General features: G+C 47.0%; 1 long non-coding RNA gene and 1 other non-coding gene across 4 annotated transcripts in view; one reads left to right on the forward strand and one right to left on the reverse strand.

The window, feature by feature from the left end:
* LOC137217207 (uncharacterized) overlaps positions 1 to 16,079 on the reverse strand; it is an 81,625-nt gene that overhangs the window by 25,224 nt on the left and 40,322 nt on the right. The gene's annotated exons all lie outside the window — the stretch shown is intronic.
* Positions 4,801 to 4,907, forward strand: LOC137217740 (U6 spliceosomal RNA). The gene has a single exon (XR_010940240.1). It is a non-coding gene; the product is annotated as a U6 spliceosomal RNA (small nuclear RNA).

Raw genomic sequence — 16,079 nt, forward strand, 5'->3', positions numbered from 1 at the left:
GCCATTCCTGGGCTCAGCCACCCACATCCCCAAGATCAGAACCTTCTCTATTCTCTGAGTTCAGCAGCGCATGTATTCACCTTTATTTCTCATTAAGGAAACCTGAATAAAAGCATGAAAAGCTTTTCTCTATCTTTAAAAGAGAAGGATTTAGAGAGTAAAAAAAAAAAATGTGTTAAACTGATAAAAAGAAAAATAAAAGACACAGAACTCAGAAGTCCTAAAGGAAAAGATGGGCGGATGTGACAACACAAACCTCCTTTGCAGGGCAATACAGCATCAACCAGAGGTTGCGAGCTGATGTCCTGCCGATCCAACCCAGCCCAAACATGGCTGTCACTTCTAGTGCTTAAAGTTTTTTGAATGAGTTGCCAGCATTTTAAAACTGGAAGTTTTCCCATAAAAATCCATATTTCCAGCATCTCCTGAAGAATCAGAAGATCTGGCATACTGGTTCCCAGCAGAGGTATGTGCTCTCCCCGGCCTGCCATGGCCTCGGAGCCTGCATCACTTATTCACATCGCTTGCCTCGCCTGCAGCAGATGCCTGTGATGGGCCATAAACAAAACGAATAAAAGCAAGAGGTGCTTTAGGAGAACGTGTTTGCCACACATCCAAGGAAAAGTTAATATCCATTATATATCAATAAGGACCCCACCAACGGTTCAATGGAAGAACGGGGGAAAGTATAAACAGGTAATTCATAGAGAAAGAAATTCAAACAGCCAATAAACGTGAAACATACTCAACCTACGGGTGATTAGGAAAATGCAAATGAAAATGAGAAGATACCCTTTTGCCGAAGCCATCAAACTGGCAAACAATCAAAAAGCTTTTCTAGCGCTGCTGTTGGCAAGGGTGTGGGGAAAGGAGAGCTTGTGCGTGTTGCTGCCGAGCGTGTAAACTGGTGCAACCTTTGTGGAGGGTGAGTTGGCAGCTCCGATCATTAGTTTAAATACATGTACCTTTAAAGAAATGCAGGTACATTTTTATTGAAGTAGAGCATGCAGGGAGAAAAGGATGCAAATCCTGAGTGTGTGGCTAAGACACTGAACACACCCAGGTGACCACTGCAAAGGGAGAAAGAGGATATTATCGGTACGCAGAAGCCCCCCTGCGCCCTTTCTCAGTCAGTAAGTCTCCCGAAAGAGAACCACTATCCCAACTTCTAACGGGATTTGACTGTTTCCGAACGTTCCGTGAATGGAATTATGTAGTATATATTCTTTGCTGTCTGGCTTCTTTCACCGAATATTATACACTTATTTTCTTTTTTAATCCAAGTACAGTTGATTTACAAAGTTGTGTTCATTTCTGCTGTACAGCAAAGTGACTCAGTTATGCACATATATACATTCTTTTCCATTACGGTTTATCCCAGGACATTGAATATTGTTCCCCGTGCCATACAGCAGGACCTTGTTGTCCATCCATTCCATATGTAATAGTTTGCGTCTAATAACCTCAAACTCCCAGTCCATCCCTCCCCCACAAACATCATATTTTTAAACTTCACCTATGTTGTTCTGAGAAGCAGAACATTCAGTTTCGTTGCTGTATAGCATTCCATTGCGTGGCTAGACGGAACTTTATTATTCTGTTGTATTGATGAAGAACACTTGCGTTGTTTCTGGTTTGGGGCTATTGCAAATAGTGCTGCTAAGGAACATTCTTTTTTTTTTTTTTTTAAGGAACATTCTTGCATGTGACTTCCGGTGCCCATAGAAACACATTTCTGTCGGGCATACAGTTAAGCCTTGAACAACATGGGGGTTAGGGGCGTGGGCCCTCCACACAGTTAAATCTGTGTATAACTTAGAGTCGGCCTTCCAGGTATATATGTTTCCTCTGTATTCACGGTTCCAAATCCGAGGATTCAACCAACCCGTGTAGTGCTGTAGTATTTACTATTGAAAAAAACCCGCCTATAAGTGGACCCGACCAGTTCAAACCCCTGTTGTTCAAGGGTCAACTGTATACCTCTTGACACCACTCACACTAGGAATCTACTTTACAGAACCCCGAGAGAACAAGACTTCATGTCCAAGGCTGTTTATTATAACATTAAAGAAGAGTGCGGTCAACCTCTGAGTTCACTAATAACGATAGGGTTAAAGAAAATGATGCAATGCTTCCCTGTGACTTGAAATGGTATGCAGCTCATAAAAAAAGAGAACGAGCTCCATAGGTGGATTCTGAAATGGAAAGGTGCTCACACATCATCAAGTGCAAAAAAAAATCCTGCAAAAAAATTGAGTATAGTACGATTCCACTTTTTAAACTAACAAGAGATAAAACAGACCTTTATACGTGGAGATGTGTGTCCATTATATCCGGAAGGACTTTTCATATATGAACTAGAGAAGGGAAAGGCAGTGGGGGGGGCAGGGGAGGAAGGGGTGAGATTTTATGTATATTCTATACATCTCAAATCCATCTACTTTTCTCCATCCTCATTGCTACTGTCCTGTACTAAGCCACCATAGCTCTGGTGTTGAAAACACAATGGTCTCCTTACGGGTTCACTTCTCAAGTCATCTCTGCCACCATCAGGAAGGTGGGGACTCAGGGGACGGCCCATGGAAATGTTGGCCTCAAGACTCAAGAGTACCCTATTGTGGCGGGGTCGGTAAGGCTGCCCGTGACACTGCCCATCAAGTGAAAAAAGAATCTTGCAAAGAAGTAGGTAGGGTAAAATCCCATTTTTTTTTAAATGAAAATTTTCAAGTTAAAACAATACAAGTGCATATATATATATATGCATATAAATTAAAATTTTCAAGTTAATACAAGTGCACATATATGCATATAAATGAAAATTTTCAAGTTAAAACAATACAAGTGCATATATATATATATGCATTCGAAGATCTGGAAGCCATGAACAGCATAACATCTCATTATCTGCAAAGTAGGTGACAGGCCAGTGTCCCCCCAGGAACGGCTGTACCATGGCACCCTAGTGACCTTCCATGTACCCACATGGGTCACAACACAGGCAAAGCTTGAACCGCAGCTAATCTTCATCTTGGCGGAACATGAGAAGATAGAGGCCTGTGAGGATTGCTCTGAGGCCATCTTGCATTCATCTCCCATATTAGTCAGCTCAGACTGTCACACACAGCACCACAGACTGAGTGGCTTATACAACAGAAATTTAATTCCTCCCAGTTCTGGAGGCTGGAAGTACCAGATCAAGGTGCCCGCAGAGTTGGTTCCTTCTGAGGGCCAAGAAGGAGGATGGGTTCCAGGCCTCTCCCCGTGGTTTACAGATGGCTGTCTTCTTCCTGAGTCTTGACATCATCATCTCTCTGTGTCCTAATCTCCTCTTCTTGTAGAGACACCGATCAGATTGGATTAGGGCCCACCCTTATGATCTCACTTTAGCGTAATTACATCTTTACAGGCCCTGCCTCCAAATACAGTCACGTCCTGAGATACGAGGGATTAAGATTTCAACATATGAATTTGGGGTGGGGGGGATATAATTCAGCCCATAACACCCCCCTATCTGCCCTGGGAGGCTTTCAGGGGATGGTTTCTCATCACCTCCTGGCTTCTGATGAGCTAGGAAATTTTCATACCACCCCCCTCAAGATAGAGCTTGTACAAAACTGCCTCGTTTTATAATTTTATACTGCCAGTCTAGAATCGGCCCATCGGGCCCATTTTGTTTTGATGTCGTCCTTTTTGGGGTGAGGCAAACACCCAGGGAGCTGGCACCTCTGACTAATCTTCCTTTCACTGTTTATGTAAGTAAGAAACTGTCCAAATCTGAGAGTGGCTCCCTTCATCTTTATCAGCCGAGGCAGCCAGGGCTTGGCCTCTGGCTTTCCTAGAAAGCCTTGTGTGTGCTTGACAACAGACACTGGAATGTGTTGCAAAAGCAAAAACAAAAATCTTGCTAACAGAGGTGGGAGAAAGGGAAACAAGAAGGATGGCTCCCAATTCTGGGCTCCTCCCACACATCCGGCGCCCAGTGCTCTTATGCGGGGATGACCCAGGCCTCCCCACCCCAGTCTCTGGGCCACCTGTATTTGCACTTGCTTGCCATTTAGAAAATGAATTAACGAAAGATAAAATGCACACACTGAAATATCTAGAAGAACTTTTTACATATGAACTGATGGCATCAATAATCCTCGGGGAAGGGATTTTGACACTTCATGCGTACTTTATACGACAGGCCTCAGAGGACACAGGTGACCTGCCAGAGGTGGGAAGGCTGGCCTCTGACAGGCAAAGTTGAGTCCGCGCACAGTTAACATCCTGTACAGGAATCATTACTCTCAACTCTTTCCCCAACAAATAGAAGTTTAGCTAAAGAAATCAAAACCACGAGAAGAGACTACTTCACACCCATCAGGGTGGCTATTTTCAAAACCCAGAAAAAAACAGAGAATAACAAGTGTTGACGAGGAAATGGAGAAACTGGATCCCTTGTGCACTGCTGGCCGGAATGTAAAATGGCGTAGCCACTGTGGAAAACAGTAGACAAACAAAAGGACACAAAAGGACACAAAAGGACAAATGTATGATTCCACTTATATGAGGTCCCTCGTGTGGTCAGATTCTTAGAGACAGAAAGTAGGATGGTGGCTGCCAGGAGGAAAGAAGGAGTCAATGTTTAACGGGTGCAGAGTTTCAGTTTGGGAAGATAAAAATGTTCTGGAGCTGGATGGTGGTGATGGCTGCCCAAAAATGCGCATGTCTTTAATGCCACTGATCTGGACTCTTCCACAAGGTTAAGATGGTAAATTTTATGTTATGTATATTTTACCACAACAAAGAAAGAGGATAGTGCTCGCTTCAGCAGCACATACACTACAATTGGAACCATACAGAGAAGATTAGCGCGGGCCCTGCACAAGGACGGCGCGCAAATTCGTAAAGCACTCATTTTTTTTAATGCAGAAAAAATATGAAGACTAGAATAAAAATTTCCTGGGAGAGGGAGGGATAAATGAGGGGTTGGGGATTAACAGATACACAGTATTAAATATAAAATAGATAAACAACAAGGACCTACTGTATAGCACAGGGAACTATAGTATCTTATAATCTATAAGGGAAAAGAATCTGAAAAACAACGAGTGTGTGTGTGTGTGTGTGTGTGTGTGTGTGTGTGTATCACTGAATCACTTTGCTGTACACCTGAAACTAAACTAAACTAATATTGTAACTCAGCTATACTTCGATTAAAAAAAGAAAAATTTCCTGGTATCCGAAAACCTAGCTCATCACATGCACACACATAAAACAGTATAAAGAAGGATCTCTTCTAAAGTAAACTTTATACTCCATACACACACAAAAGTTTAGCTCAAGATTTGAGAGGCTTTACTGCCTGGAGATGGAATTTAAGAAAGACACCAGTTTCCTTGTTGCAGTTTTGCACGTGTTGAGAGAGGGACTGGCTTCAGCCACCTGCGAGCTAATGGCCAGAGAGACTCCCCAGGCGGGGATGGTCCTGAGCCAGGGAGGCTGGACATGGGCTGGACAGGGAGACCGTGGGCATGTCATTTCCCTTCTCTCTCTTCTCTGTCTACAGCCTGGGTCAGAGGACACAGGGTTAAAAGCTGAGACACGCAAAGCCTTCCTCAAATCCTCTCTGTCTCTCCCCACCCTCCTCCCATCGCATTTCTTCTGTGGAACCTTCCACAAACTCTTCCCTCCCCGAACTGCTGGAACAGTTATTCATTCCATATGTGTCTTTCAGCATGTCTGACTTACTGTTTAATATCACGAGCCGACTTTGCACGGGTGTGTGTCTTCTGGCCCCAACTAAACTAGAAGTTGCCCGAAGGTAAAACTGCTGCTTAGCCCCCCTTGGATCTCTTTAGCTCTCCCATCAGTGTCTAGTGCAGAAGAAGCAGCATGTACATCCAGACGATGGAATATGATTCAGCGCTAAAGAGAGATGAGCTAGCAAGCCATGAGAAGACGTAGAGGAAGCGGAAATGCTGATTACCAAGTGACAGAAGCCCGTCTGAAAAGGCTACCTGCTGGATGAGTCCAACTACGGGACATTCTGGAAAAGACAAAACTATGGAGACGGTCAAAAGATCAGTGGTTGCCAGGGGTTGAGGGAGAGGGAGGGATGAATAGATGGGGCACAGAGGATGTTTAGGGGGTGAAGCTATTCTGTATGATACTGTAATGGTGGATGCGTGACATTAGGCACTGTCACAATCCACAGATATCGATATAAACTATGGACATTGGTCAGTAATCGTGTATCCATACGGAGTCATCAATATTGAACCAATATTCTAACGCAAGATGTTAATAATAGGGGAAACTGGGGGTTGTACATGGGAACTCTATACCATCTGCCCAGTTTTCCTGTAAACCTAGAACTGCTCTAAAAAAGAAAATTTATTTTAAATATATATATATTTATGGAAAAGAATGTTATATGTATATATAAAACCGAATCACTTTGCTGCACAGCAGAAATTAACACAACACTGTAAATCAACTATAATTCGATAAAATAAAATTTTAAACTAAAACAATTTTTTAATATATATATTTATATAGAGTTGGATAGTTGAGTAAATATTGGACCATCCACATGGACACATCCAGTTATGAGGGAGCTGGGAAGATTTACCCAGGCCTGACATCTTTCAAAATCTAGTAAAACATAGTTGGGAGTAAATGAAAGTTTCTTCTTGAAGCCAAAGAAGAAAAATTAGGAGATAAGCATTTATTTGTGTGTTAAAATTTACGTAGAAAGTTGCTAGATTTGCCTGTAGGTGTTTGTGTTTCTTTACATTTTGCCCTAATTAGCGTTATCATATGTTGTATTAAAATCAGAACTCATTTTGACAGAGAATCAAAGCGTCCTTAGTGGGTATCTGACATCCCCTTTCCAGGCCTTCTCCAGCCCAGACCTCTGAAGGGAAGGAACAGACCACATATCACACGGCTTCGTTCAGAGAACTAAGGAAGGGAGTTAAAAACCAAATGAACATTACAGCAGTATCACCTGCCTACCAGTTTCTGGAAAGACAGTATTCAGGGAACTGCACTGCACAGAGAAACACAAAGGCTCTGATGTCAACAGATACTTGTCAGGAAAGTGCTTGACCGAAAGGCAGGGGGCAGGACGGCCATTCCAGGTGGTCATTTTGTTTCTGTAACAGCCCAGGGCAGGTCCACGTCAGTGGCCTATGTGAACTTCCAGAGCCTTCCTGCCCCTCCAAACCCACAATACAATGACATAAACAGGTTTAAAACACTTCTGTATTTCCCAAATATCTAGCCTTCACTATACTAAGCTTAATGTATCTGCAGCAAGAGCCACTAACTCATGTTATTTTGCCGGCATCCAGGGCTCGTGACCTCACAGTGTACATGCGCAGAAAGGAGAGGCAACCGAGTGCCTCCAGCGGGTGGTCCTGACACTGGGTTTTTTTTTGTTTGTTTGTTTGTTTTTTTGGTACGCGGGCCTCTCACTGTTGTGGCCTCTCCTGCCGCGGAGCACAGGCTCCGGACGCGCAGGCCCAGCGGCCATGGCTCACGGGCCCAGCCGCTCCGCGGCACGCGGGACCCCCCCCCCCCGCAGACCGGGGCGCGAACCTGCGCCCCCCGCACCGGCAGGCGGACTCCCAAGCACTGCGTCACCAGGGAAGCCCCTGACACTGGGTTTTGAGTGGGACTTTCCCACTGTCCCTGAGTCCCAGGTAACTGCGTTTCTCAGCTTCACACCGCACCACGGTTCCTTCTTTCCTTTATCATACTCCCCCAGCAGCCCCCCATGCCAACTTCTGATTAGAGGCTGGAAAACAGGCCCTAGGAGGGAACTAATTATTTAAGTAGGGGACAGAGAGGCCCGGGAATGGCTTGGAACACTGTCCGTGCATCTCGAGGCTTATTGCTGCAGGCCATGGTGACTAGCAGTGGCTTAGGTCAGGTTCTCCAGAAGGAGAGCCCCAGACGTGGATTCTTGTGCAAGTGAATTATTGATGGAAGGGCTCTCAGGAGGCACAGGTAATGGTGGGAGGGAAGGAGAATAGGGCAGGGAAAGAAGCCAAGCAAAGATGGAGGTTTGGCCAAAGCCTAGCCTCAGCCTGATCCCCTGGAGGGAGGCGGGTAGGGGCAGGGGAAAAGGAGGCGGGGCAGCACCACAGAGTCATTCATTCCCATACGTGACACAGGGGGTGGGCCTTTATAGCCCCCATATCAGTCCGTCACCGACCGCAGGCCACCTCCATGGGGGCAGGGGGGCACGTGAGCCCCCAGCCATCAGCTCTGGGCGAGGCCGCTCCTGTAGGGCGGAACGCTGCTCCAGCAGAGAAGGCTGTGAGCCGCTCAGCTGGGATCAATGCAGGGCATCTGGCTAGACACCACCAGCAGCCACAAAGGGCTGCCCTCTCAAACAGAAGCAGGAGAGAGCTAAGGGAGAAAGAAGAAAAAGCCTCCTGAGGGGGCAGGATGCTTCAGAAGTCCTTCCAGCTGCCTGTCATTAGAACAGATGGACAGGGAACGGCCTCAACGCAAGTGGATCCTTCTAGGCACATCCGAGCAGAATGTTTGTGCAGGTGCCCTCAGAACAGACCCAATCTGAGAACCACACACGCACTCCTGCTGTCAAACAGTAGCCTGAGACCTAAGGGGCTCCCCAGCAAGCTTCCAGAAGAGTTGAGTTCTGACAACAGCGGCAACCTGTACAGACGTTACTCTGCCAGGTGCTGTTCTAAGCGCTTTATGTCTGTTACCTTCATTTAATCCTCACACCAACCACAGTAGTGAGGCGTGATTATTGGCCATCCCCATTTTACAGATGAGGACACTGAGGCTCAGAGAGGTTCATTAATTTGCCCAAGTTAACAGTTGGAAGTGGCAGAGCCAGGATTTGAACCTAGGTAGCCTGGCTCGGGAGGGCTACACCACCGCTCTACCGACCCTGGCTGTCTAGCTGGAGTACATGATGCTATAAGGCAGGAGACCACCACCGTGGATGCCTTCAAAGGAGCGTGTTTATACATCAGAATCACCTGGGGGTGAGTGTTGCCCTACAGAATCCAGAGCCTCATCCTGAACCTATGCAGAATCCAGGGCTGAGGGCCAGGTGGAAATCTATACATTTAACAAGCCCCCCAGGTGTCTCACACAGATGGCAACGCTGAAACCCCACAATGATTCAGATTGAAAGAGTAGAGGCCAGTTTCAAATTCCAGCTCTTCGGGCTTCCCTGGTGGCGCAGTGGTTGAGAGTCCGCCTGCCGATGCAGGGAACACGGGTTTGTGCCCCGGTCCGGGAAGATCCCACATGCCGCGGAGTGGCTACGCCCGTGAGCCATGGCCGCTGAGCCTGCGCGTCCGGAGCCTGTGCTCTGCAACGGGAGAGGCCACAACAGTGAGAGGCCCACGTACCACCAAAAAAAAAAAAAAAAAACCAAATTCCAGCTCTTCCACTTTCTATCTGTGTGACCTTGGAAAAGTTCATTCAACTCTCTGAGCCTCAATTGTTCTCAAATCTAACATAAAACCAGGGACTTCCCTGGTGGCGCAGTGGTTATGAATCCGCCTGCCAATGCAGAGGACACGGGTTTGAGCCCTGGTCCGGGAAGATCCCACATGCCGTAGGGCAACTAAGCCTGTGCGCCACAACTACTGAGCCTGTGCTCTAGAGCCCGTGAGCCACAACTACTGAGCCTGTGTGCTACAACTACTGAAGCCCACGCACCTAGAGCCTGTGCTCCGCAACGAGAAGGCACCGCACTGAGAAGCCCGCGCACCGCAACGAAGAGTAGCCCCCTCTCGCTGCAACTAGAGAAAGCCCGCGCGCAGCAATGAAGACCCAACACAGACAAAAAAAAAGAAAGAAAAGAAATTTTTTTAAAAAGCTTTTAAAATAAAACTAATACTTCTCCTATTAAGATTTTGTGACATTTAAACTGTGAGTTGCTGTACATCTGGTATAATTCCGTGAATACATATTTGAAACTGTGTACATGTATATCTTACACACATATATAAATAGCAGACAAAAGCCAGACAGAATAAAGTAGTAAGGGTGATTATCTCTCACAAGATAAGAGGGTGGGATAAAGGGGGGTAGAGAGTGAGATGGGAAAGGCTTTCACTTCTTACTCCATGTATTAAATTTTAATTTTTTATAAAGAGAACGTATTAAAGTTTTGTATATGTAAAATGTATTTAATCAAAACCCAAAAGACTAAATAGAATCATCTAGGTAAGTGCCTGGCCCACAGTACATGCTCAATTAATGGTAGCTGTTGGTCTTATCATCGTCCACAAACATTTGTTGAGTGCCTATTATGTGCAAGTCATCATATTTAGGCTGCATCGGGAGGCAGAGAAGCACAAAACAAAGTCCCTGCTCTCACATGCACAAAAAAAAAACCCCAAACGCCCAATGGCAGTGTTTACTTTGGGACCAATGAGTGCTATAGAAAATAAAGACTTTAAGAGTTGAAATGAGAGAGATCATTTCCAGCTGGCCTCTTCAGGGGAGGTGGGGCTCGCAACGAGGCATTGAGGAAAGGGGAAGATTTCAATAGGCAGAGAAAGGGGGAAAGAACATTCCAGTGGCAAAAAAGAGCTTGGTTCAAAGGGCAGTGCGACTTGGTGGGCATGTGCAGAAGATGCTGAGAGGACATTTGGCCCCGCGGGCCAGGCTGCGGGATGCAGTCGTGCCGGTCCCAGGCGGGCCATCGCAGGCCTCCCCTCCCACAACTGCAATAACACAATCTCTGGCCCCATCCCTTCTGGTGCTTGGAATGGGGCCAAGATCGACTTTCTCAAAGATTCTTGACCCTTGTGGACCAAACGTAGAATGGGAAGAGAAGCGGCCACAGAGATTGAAAAAAAGAAGTGGATCCTCTCCCCCAGCTGCTGGGCCCAAGTATATGCAGGGCACATGCTGGGGATGCGGGTGGAGCCAGGTGGGGGGATGCGTGGCAACGTGGGTCTGGGGGCGCCGTGTGTGTGTGTGTGTGTGTGTGTGTGTGTGGACTGACGCGTGAGCGTGCACGTCGTTCTGACAGGCGGCATTTCCTGTGATTGTGTGCTGTGATCTACGGGCTTGAGTTATGAGTGCAGTGTGTGCTAACCGCATTCCTGAAGGCTAATCTTTCTGAGCCGCTGAGGAGGAGGCAGAGGGGAGCGGGAGCAGCAAAATATCTGTCCACGGAACACACCCTCTGCCTTCCTAGTACTTCTGCTTGGGATGAGGGTCCCAGGGAGCGTGGGTGGCACCGGGAAGAGGCAGGGAAAGGTTCACACAGGGCACTGACACGAGCAGGACCAGAGCTGCCCCTGCATCAGCAAATACCGCACCGCGGCTGTGCACTCCGCCACCTATAAAGCACCCTGACATCTTCCTGGATCTGGTGCCTGTGTGTCTATATACGCAGTGTGTATGCAGAGAGCTAGAGATAAACACTTTTTTAAAAAGTTAAAGCTTGATTAGCTGAACACCACGAGGCCCTGGGAAATTGAGTTTTAGAAAAAATTTGGATAATTGGAACAGCAGAGAATATCAAGCACGTTAAATACACAAGTCAGCTGAGCACAGAGTTTATGGCAAGCTCTGATTAAGACGAAGTTTCTGATAATCAGAGTTTTAAGGGCAGAGGCTCATTTGAATTTTTTCTGTCGAAAAGAGAGATTAGATATCATGTGCACGGAATATCTTGTGATATTTTCCATTCTTCCCAACCCCGCTTGAGTCACAAACATGCTTTTCTATGTATGTATTTATTTCGTAAAAAGTACTCTATCCTTTGGTCTGCCCCAAACTACCCCAAACAGGACTTGCCACAGATGTGTTTATCAGATTGTACTGCAAACGCTCGGAGAGGGCAAGTCTGCCTAACGTCTAAGTGATTTCAAAATCAAAGCCATCCCAGACACACCAGAAGCCTAAAGCAGCCAAGAGATAGGCCAAGTTTATAAACTTCCATAATATGTTTATTGCACGGATGGCAATCACCCAATATCCCTGCCCTCCTGGGTCTTAGATCAGAATAGTTCCACAAAAAGAAATCTGTGTTTGACTGCATTTAACCAGTCATAATTCCAGATGTCTGGAATATTCCAACACCAGGCGTGGGGATGGGGAGGAAGAAAGGAAGCTGTTGATCATTCGGCGACAGTCTCGTAGTCTGCGGTGGCGTGTCTAGCGGGGCTGCTTGTGCCCTTTCCTCCTGTCCCTAAAGGAGAGGTGTCACGGGAGCGGTCATTGTATTTAGGGCAAGTCGTTGTCCGCAGCCACAGGCAGGCTTTTCTGTCCACCTCTGGAAACCCAATGTGTCACATCAGAGATATAATTTCTTAATGAAATGGCGAGAGTGTACCTAATTTATGCCAGGACGGAAAACGCTGACGGGGCAGAAAGGACACTTGTTTCTGCTGTAACAGGGAGCACGTGTGGGCCACGTCACTCAGGAATGGATCAGACCAGCGTCCTGGGGCAGTCTGCTAAGAGAATTGCCTCCTTGCGAGCTCCTGTAAAGTGTTAAAGATATTTACTGCGTGCATACATGCCGGTCCATTCCAACCCTTTCACTGGAACGCAGACTTATGTGAGTTCAATCCTTTGTCCCAGACCCCTTCCTGAGCGTAAGAAAAGTAGGATGGTGCTATAGAATCATCAGTGCGATTCATTCTGCCCTTTCCTCTAGGGCTTTTCTGGCAAACGTTAAACATCACGAGGGACTTCCGTGGTGGCACAGTGGTTAAGAATCTGCCTGCCAATGCAGGAGTCACGGGTTCGAGCCCTGGTCCGGGAAGATCCCACATGCCGCGGAGAAACTAAGCCTGTGCGCCACAACTACTGAGCCTGTGCTCTAGAGCCCACAAGCCACAGCTACTGACCTTGCGTACCACAACTACTGAAGCCCGTGCGCCTAGAGCCCGTGCTCCGCAACAAGAGAAGCCACAGCAATGAGAAGCCCGCGCACCGCAACAAAGAGCAGCCCCCGCTCACCGCAACTAGAGAAAGCCCGCGTGCAGCAACGAAGACCCAACGCAGCCAAAATATAAATCAATAAAATAAATAAACATCATGACACCCCATTCAAGGGACGCGAAGTACTCATTTCACAGACGGTAAGACTGACACACAGGTTTTGCCTCCGTGACACCTTATAGCCAACGGGATAGATTCTTTTCCCTCTCCGGCAAAGTGGGTGTGAGATGCATTGATGAACTTTTAAAAATTTTATTGAGGTACAGTTGATTTAAAATGTTGTGTTAATTTCTACTGTACAGTAAAGTGATTCAGTTATTCATATAGATGTGTATCTTATTATGTGTATGTTCTTTTTCTTTTCCATTATGGTTTATCACAGGATACGAATACAGTTCCCTGTGCTCTACAGTAAGACACTATTGTTTATCCATTCTATATATAATACTTCGCATCTGCTAATCCCAAACTCCCAATCCATCCCTTCGCCACTCCCCCTCCCCCTTGGAAGAGATGTGTTGATGAACTTAACCTAAGGCTTGGGTATGGTGTCAAAGAGGTCAGGGCTTCTCCTGACGGTCGTGGGGCTGCGGCGGGGTCTGGAAGTCTGGAGCCTTTGTTTCCTGCTCAACGCTGGGCCAGGAGGCATCAGTCATGGCCAGGTGCAAGAGAACTTTCTCTACGCCAGAAAGTCTCCAAAGTGGGGGCACACACACCCTAAGTGGCACACAAGACAATTCTTTGAGGGGTAGTGTTCATGGGTTGAATTCTGTCCCCCTCCCCAAAATTCATACGTTGAAGTCCTAACCTCCAGGACCTCAGAATGCAACCTTATTTGCAGATAGGATCTTTAAAGGGGTAATAAAGTTAAAGTGAGATCTTTAGGGTGGGCCCTAAAAAATATGACTAGTGCCCTTATAAAGTGGGGAAATTTGGACAGAGATACACATAGGTGAGACAATATATTTCTGTTGTTTAAACCACCCTGTCTATGGTACCTCATCACGGCAGCCCAAGCAAACTAACACAGATAGGAAGAAGATACTAGAACTTTAGAATTTCTGTTTATATCATTTGCCATGTCACTTTGCAGTGCTTCCCACTGTGGGGGGGAATATACTCCCCCCATGCCAGTGACATTGCACTTGACCAAAGGAGTATTAGTGGACGTGGCTTGTGAACAGGGCTGTAAACGTGTTGTGTGGTGTGTGATTTGCCCTCTTGAGCTTCTGCCGTCACTAAGAGAAGAACAGGTCCCAGGTGGCTACAATCACATCAGCCTGGGCTCCAGACCTGCACAAAACCTGCAAGCTGGAACCAAGCCTGGCCAACCTGCAGCCTGAAGTCGCCCAGCCCAGCCAAGATCCATTAAGACCCCGCAGGACCAGGAGCGCCAAAAAACCATAAATGCCTATCGTCGTGAGCCGCCGAGTTTCGGAGTGTTTGTTTCGTAGCATCATCGCAGGAAGAGTTGACTGTTACAATGACCAATACGCAACATGTAGATTGACCACATGGCCTCACTCAGGCTGAATGTCACTGCTTGGCATCCAGTGTGACAGGCAAGGAATGCCAAGGGAAGAGGGACAGTCCTGGAACTTGGCTGGCATCCGCCTCGCGTGATCTTTCACCTCAGTAAACGGCCTGTTACGAGTGCCATGTCGAGTGATTTGCAAATTATATGATCTTGCTCTAACTAAACTACTCATCACAAAATGGGCAAGGGGCTTGAAATGCCTCCTCTAAAGAAACCATGGCTTGCAGATAATACTATGAAAGCAACCATCAGCTAGGAAGGAACTGGTCAGCTCCGGGGTCCAGAGCTCTGCCAGCCCGATTAGGAGGAAACACCGTGATCTGAACCAGATTTGACAAAGAGTACGTTTTAAAAGTTTCAGACTTCAGAAGATCATTTGAGATGCAGATTTTCGACTTCTATTGTTAAGAATGGGCCTCGCACACATATATATGGCCTTATGCTCTTAGCAGAAAACATTAGCACATGAATGTGATTTGTAAGTAAATAAATATACTCCAAATGTGCAAAAAATGATCACTACTCGGGTCAAGACCACTTGAAAGTCGCTTGAAAGTGAGTCCAGCCTATCAGACTGATTTATTAACCTTTTGGGCGAGTTCATTGTTTTTAATGTTGAGGGATTATTAGGGTGCCATCGTGAACATGGGAAAGACCCGTCCCCTCGAAGTGCAGTGTGCAGAACCCATGGGCCCTCCAATGTTTGGCTGTGTTCACCCTGTTTCTAAAGCCTGGGGGAGAAATTGATGTCACGCGGAAAGTGAGGACGCACCTCAGTGCCGGGCCTAAGGAGGACCTTCCAGAGCGGGGAGCTGCCGCGCTGTTCAGCAGAGAGGGTGCCCAGGGCAGGGGGGCCCTGCTTTGGGCCCAAAGACTCCTCCCAGCTTCAAGAAGTCCTGAAAGGGCCCAGCTCTGCTGCCCTGTCCCGACTCCAACACCACCATTCAGGGCATGGAGACAAGGAGACACACCCCACTCCCAACCAGAATCTCACTCTGGGCACAGACACTGGGCAGCCTGACTTCATGCCCAACTCTGATTAAACCAGAAAGTGTCAAATAATGCTGACCACTCCCTCCACTCCAGAAAATAAATATCTTCCTCCCTTGAACTCTTTTGAGCTGCATCGTTTCTTTTTCTTTTTCTTTTTGTTTTGGCTGTGCCGCACGACTTGCAGGATCATAGTTCCTCACCCGGGCTCAAACCCGCACCCCCTGCAGTGGAAGCGCAGAGTCCTAACCACTGGACCACCAGGGAAGTCCCTGCATCGTTTCTATCTTCCCTACAATGCTGACCCCATTCTGTCTTCAAGTATTGTCACTTAGACTTCCGCATGGGTGCGTCCCGTCTCAAGGATGTGGGCCAGGCCTTACGGAGGTGAGGACCCCATTTTATATTCCTTTGAGTGTAGAACCTATTTAGGGAGCTGGGTGCATGAGTCCCTGGGTTTCTCTCTGGGCTGCTGTGAACATAGGGCATTGCGTGGGTTATGGGTGGAGGGGAGGGTACTGTTTGACCCTGAGGTCTCTGTTCTGAAGGATTTTCATCAAATTCATGGGAGGCCACCCATGCCCGGGCATTACTATGAAGAGACTGG

Source organism: Pseudorca crassidens, chromosome X (genome assembly GCF_039906515.1).
Source record: "Pseudorca crassidens isolate mPseCra1 chromosome X, mPseCra1.hap1, whole genome shotgun sequence".
Lineage (NCBI taxonomy): Eukaryota > Metazoa > Chordata > Mammalia > Artiodactyla > Delphinidae > Pseudorca > Pseudorca crassidens.